Consider the following 6,157-nt stretch of genomic DNA (forward strand, 5'->3'; position numbering starts at 1 on the left):
TTGCCACTCTTACCCTCAGTGTCATCTGTGGTTCCCTCGTGATACCCGTAGACAGTCGTACCCATGCCAATGTTGGTCTCAGGTTCCCCGGATGCTCTGTGATGTAACCTCCAGGTAACCCCTTTACCAACGGCACTGCGTCGTCTACATCAAGAAACCCGTAGACAGTCGTACCCATGCCCTTGTTGGTCCTAGGTCCCTCAAACGCTCTATGATGGAAGCTTCGGTGTCCCCTATGACCAACGGCACTGCGTCGTCTACATGGTTAAAGGACCCCAACTTTCGTTGTCTTCTTAACAGTAATTACACCTGCCACAAGGTAACTGCTCCAGTCGTGTCCCAGCATGACACTCTTGGCAATGCCTCTAACCGGCATTCAAGACATTGCGTTAGCTTTATCATGCTCACGACCTGCCCCGTGCTGCAGCACAATATTCAACAGAGACAGCTCCTCCGGCCACCGTCTCACCAGTTGACCTTGAGGCTCTTGGAACCCCATGAACCACCTCAAACTTGAGTGGTCATTCCGTACAATAAAGTCTACCAAATAAGAACATAACTACCATAATTACCATATGCAATGACCTTCTCCTTGCCGACCTGAACCTATGGTACCCATGCACTGATCTATTTATTCCATGCATTGGTGTAAAGCATAAACTCATCCATCCCCATCAGCAAGGCTAACCCAGGCGGTTGCATCAGAGCCTCTTATCAAAACTTCAAAAGCTCTGACCCATTCTCCCCGCCACACAAACCGAAGTTTGCCTGTCAAAGCATAAAATAGAATCTGCTTTTATAAAGCTTCTATGGTAGTTCACCAGATTCACCTCTACTGGATCTGACTGTCATGACTTCTTCAAATTTAAGCTCTAATTGCTTAAGTCCCCTGCATGACAGTCCTATTATCTGGTGCCCCTTGTGTGCTTACCGGGCCCTTTCTCCACTGCAAAAGCATGTTCCTCCTCTTTGCACCATTCCTCCTCTTCAAACAACTTAGGTTGGTGCTTTGACAAACCAAATATAGCCATGTGTGCCTGTTGGTATTTACGGACTACCTGCTTGGCCTGTTGGATACTCGTAGGATCAAGCATAAACACATGGTGGCCTGCATCCTTATCTAACAGGCCCTGACAGGAACGACTTATGACTTGATTAGTCACAAACGAATCTGACAGGCCTCTGAATGCTCTTGCCGCAAGTGTCAAAAGCCGGTCTGCAAAATCATCTAACGACTCGCCCTCTTCCTGGCAAGCCTGTTGAAATTGCAATTGAGCCGCAGCTGGCAACTCGTGCTCACCAAACCGCGCCTCAAGCTTACTATGTAAACCCTGGTAAGAGTTCACCTCACCACTATCATGTATCAGTACATAATAGTCCATAGCTTTGCCAGTAAGGGCACCAGCACAAGCCCTCAAATTCCTCCGCATCTGACCATCCGCATGCCAGAGCATAGCTTGTAAACTGTAAATCAAAAGCTTCCCAGCTGCCCTTACCATCAAATGCCAAATGCTTTTGCAAAGAACTTAATTTCTTTGCCAGCTGACTATAGTCGGCTCCCACTCCCCCATCTGATGATGGTCTACTTGCATTGGCATTACCATCATCACCAAAAGGAGTGCTACCTTCACCAAGGTTGAAATTCAGTTTCGTTTCTGGTAACGATACCTTATTCCTGCCCGATGCTGGTGTCCCAAGGAATTCAGCCGGAGTTTTCAAAAATGGCCTTTGCATACCAGAAGATACAGCATGCATTCTCGGTCTAGGGGTGATCAAGTCCCCAGGCCTACTAGAGTATTTCCGGTCTTAATTTGTGACCAAGCACTGGGCTCTTTTCTAGCCTCAGGCTCCTTATCATTGTCTTGTAGTGGCCATAGTTTATTCTGGGTAAAATCAATTCGACCCAGCTCAGATTATGTAAATTTCTTACGACACAACACGGACAAAAACTTTCAGGGTTATGTTCCCCGTCGCCTCAAAGCACCAACAAAATTGCACTGGCAATTTTTGTATTAATTCCAGGTATCATTTCAATTGCTCAAGGGTAGCAAAATTAATTGAAACCACTTGTGCACTAATACCAGATGTAACTGACTTACCTTCTGGACTCTTTTGTTGCGACATCTTTGATAAAATCAAAATAACAACAACAAATCAGAAATAAATTTAATTATTTCAATTCCAGACTGACCCAAAAAAATTCTTTTAAGGATCCTTAAACTTCAAGGTATACTACAATGCCAACTATAGGGATTTCCGATTGTATAAGTCCCAACAAACTGTCTGGAAATGTCGAATAATTTTTCAATTATTCAACCTATTACACTTAAATAAGTGTTTTAGACCTAGAACGTAATCGACTAAATTCAATTACGCCTCACCCGGTCCCATTTCCAACACAAGTCACAACCGCTTTTAGACTGGCAAGTTGGCCAAGCCTAAAAATAGAAGTTCGGTAGCGATTTACTGGTCGGCGTAGTATGGGCTCAAAATGAACCGCTGCCACCAATATTGTAACTGTGGGAAACTTACCAGGTGGAATCAGTCTGTACTTTATGCTGTTCGGGACAATAGCCAAATAATATTGACTAGCAACACCAGCAATGTCTTTTCGTGCTGCCCGCGCCAAGGGAAATCACTCTTGCTGTGTTCCGGGTTCAGGCTATCGCCCCGTAGGCCGTACCAGACCGTACGCGAGCACTACACTAGACAGAAAATGCAGTAATTATGAAAATACAGTATTCTTTCTCACTTAGCCAGAAAGATCAGGTGGACTGAACCATTTTTTGTGTGACATAACCAGATCAGGTCTAGGATTTCGTGTTTTTTACAGACAATCCATAAATTTAAAGATTTTTCTGTATATAACTTTACAGACCTGCAGTTTTGATTTAAATTGTTTTTAACAAATCTCATATATCAAGTCTAAATCGGTCAAAAATGTGCTTCAGTGAGCCCCTAATAAATAGATCCTAATTTTTCCATTTTTCGCGCATTTACATGTAAATCGGGGGCCAAATGTGTATTATTTCACTCGTGGAATGAATTTTACATAAAATAAGACACTTTTCATGCTAATATTCGCATGTTTTTCAGTTGTTTACTTGAAAACGAATGTAGGGTGTTTATTCTGCGGACTGCTTTCTGAAATGCGACAATATGAGGGTACCTGATTTCAGTTGACTTGCATTTCACTGCATACTATTCAACACCCCTTTTTCTTTTTGTTTTCCTGAAGAAAATGTATGGATATCTTGTGGAAAATAGGTCTACGACGGAATGAAAATCTAGAAACTGTATCAAAATTGTTCTGAAGTAGATTAATTTTATATGAAACAAAGAACGATTTCTTTTATTGGTATATAGCCTATGAAATTATGGACTGTCCGTATATTTAAAGAATATCTGTAAAAGACAACAAAATCCTAGACCTGCAGATAGGCTAGGGTACCTATCAGGGCACAGTGCTCGTTCTGCATAAAGTGGTCAATATATGGTATGCTAATCAGGGTTAGATGCTTACTTTTTTTCTAACAATCCTGGCGGGAATCCTCCTTAAAAATTCAGCTGTCCCTCCCTGATTTCAGGAATCCCTCCCATTTTCAGTGATTTTATCGATTGTGTTAAATTAGGGGTGGGTATTGCCACGAAAATTGGTATTGCGATATATTGCAATATTGTAAGTGGATATTGCAATATACTGCGATATATTGTACCAGTTATTTAATTAACAAAACATGGCGAATCATACTGTTTTTTTTTTCAAATTTATTCAATTAAAAATGAGTAAAATGACTAGTATCAACAACACGAGTGTTTGCTCGACCTTCTCAATAAATAAAAATACCAGTAAACAAAAAAATAAAAGTTTTGACTAGATTATGGGGAGTATTGTCAATTTGTCATACACAAATACTATTAACTGTTGAGGTTACTTGAGTCCGACATGTTGCTGACGCCGATTACTGGATATTCAAAAGCGAAAGTAGACTGCGTCAAAATATTATTTAGTTTATTGTGCAGCACTACATTCGGATTACGGATACAATCATATAACACAGGTTGCTCAATTCACCGATTATAAACGAGGAAAGTGGTATAGCTGTTGTTTGAATAATAAATTCTAGTTGATAGAAATATTACTAATGAGTCGCTGACAAATATGAAATTATATTTATCTAAATTTTCTTATTGATTTTATTATGTGGAATTGGGTCCGTAAAATAGCTGTAAACCAGTCTGCTACCTGCACCGGAAATGAAAGGAGAAAAATGAAAACAAAGTTGAATCATGCTGGCAAGAAAAGGATTTTTTTTTGTGAATCTTCTTGGTTTACGTTAGTGTTACTTAATGTTATAAAATAACCGGTATTCGAAAATCATATCGCAATATCGTATCGTCGGAAAAAATATTGCAATAACCGGTCTACCGCGGTATATTGCCCACCCCTAGTTAACACTAGTTAAAAAGATTCAATAAACATATATAACCAAAGCAAATACATCTTCCTTCAGCCATGAACTTTGAAAATCACGCTTACGTTGGGTTTTTTTCGTAATCACGTTGTGTTTCCAAACGCTGATCTTTTGTTTTTGGCTTTTTAATGGCTGGTTCCGTAACGCCATCGATAAATTTCCACATGACCTTTTTGCCCAGGAAACAAATAATCGCGAAAATATAGGACCGAAAGCGGGGTCACATGGTAAAACCCCGACCGTACCGACATGTTAGACTGGTACCTGCTGCTCTTCTATGATTTCACATTTATATTTTATAGGACGGGGACCATCTACGTACAGTAGTATTCGAGGGGTAAACATCCGGACTGTGGTTAGAACAGATGTCGACTTCGAAATCGTTTCAAAAGCAAGGTTTTTCTGTCATTTTGGGTATTTTTGATAAGTTTTTTAGCTATATTGAACGAAAACTACTGTCCCGACGGACAGCCAGCTTCCAAGTTCGGGAAAGCCCTCCGCTAAAATAGGTGTCCTCGGATCGCGGGATTTGCGTTAAGATCGAACCCTGCAATATTTTTATTTTACTAAATGAATATATCACTTTTTCCCCAGTCTTATACAAACTTTAGAGTGGTAGTCTCTTGTGATCAACAGTTGCGTTGATTTTAATAACCCTTTAAACTGGATTTGACTTCTGTTTTGTGACACTTTCATTTTGTTAGTCATGTCCAATTTTTATTACCACCTGAATAGATTAACAAATTTTCTTTGTTAAGGAAACACATGTCAAACAACAATCACACCTAAAGAAACAGGTTCAGACCTATTTATTGCCAATTTTTTTTAGATATTGGAAAATGTCAAAATAATCAACACAACAACATTTGGACACAACCAATGATATTGGCGGCATTAAGGCACTGTGTGAAATTCTATGTGTTTCCATGAAATGACCAATGCATCTAATCCAACAGTTTGCCCATACCTGTTACCTACAGTCTACTTAGATTACAAAACAATAGGATATATTTTAGTGTAATGTACAATTGCTTAAATTTTAAGCTATCATAAATGTTTGAACCAGTATCATTAAAGTGGAAGACTTGCCTTGACAAAATCCCCAAGGTTCTCAATTTGGCCAAGGTTGACAAAATCTACTAAGAACTTGAAAATCAAATAATAAGCATGAAGAGAAATAAAGTCTTAAGATTTTCAGTTGCTAAATGGATAGAGTGGACATTTGGATATTATTGTTCTAATAAGAAATTCTCAGTAAAAAAGGAGCAACTTCTATTATTTAATTTAAAGGTCCGTAATGCAGCTAATGCTTTAAATGTTTATCTTAAAAACAGATGAAACAGCTTTTCAGATAGATGTTATTCGTACTTACATGGTTAGAAAAGCACTACTGTTAATATTGCACATGAGCTGTTTTAGTTAGAGCCATATAGAAGGGAGGTAATAGTTCAACCTATATCAACCTATATCAACTTTTAAAGTAATAAGGGGAAGTAACTCTTGAGTTGGAGTTTGAAAATTAAGTCCTGAATTACCGGATTGCAAGGCATAAGAAGTACAGCATCAATCTTACTGAATGCTTCACACATCTGTAAAATCTGTAATGGAATTCTTAAAAATTTTAACCTTTACCCTGCTAAATTTCTAAAATGGACTGGTCTTTCATTCAACTTGGGCAGAAC

The sequence above is a fragment of the Mercenaria mercenaria genome, chromosome 19 (genome assembly GCF_021730395.1).
Source record: "Mercenaria mercenaria strain notata chromosome 19, MADL_Memer_1, whole genome shotgun sequence".
NCBI classification, from domain to species: domain Eukaryota; kingdom Metazoa; phylum Mollusca; class Bivalvia; order Venerida; family Veneridae; genus Mercenaria; species Mercenaria mercenaria.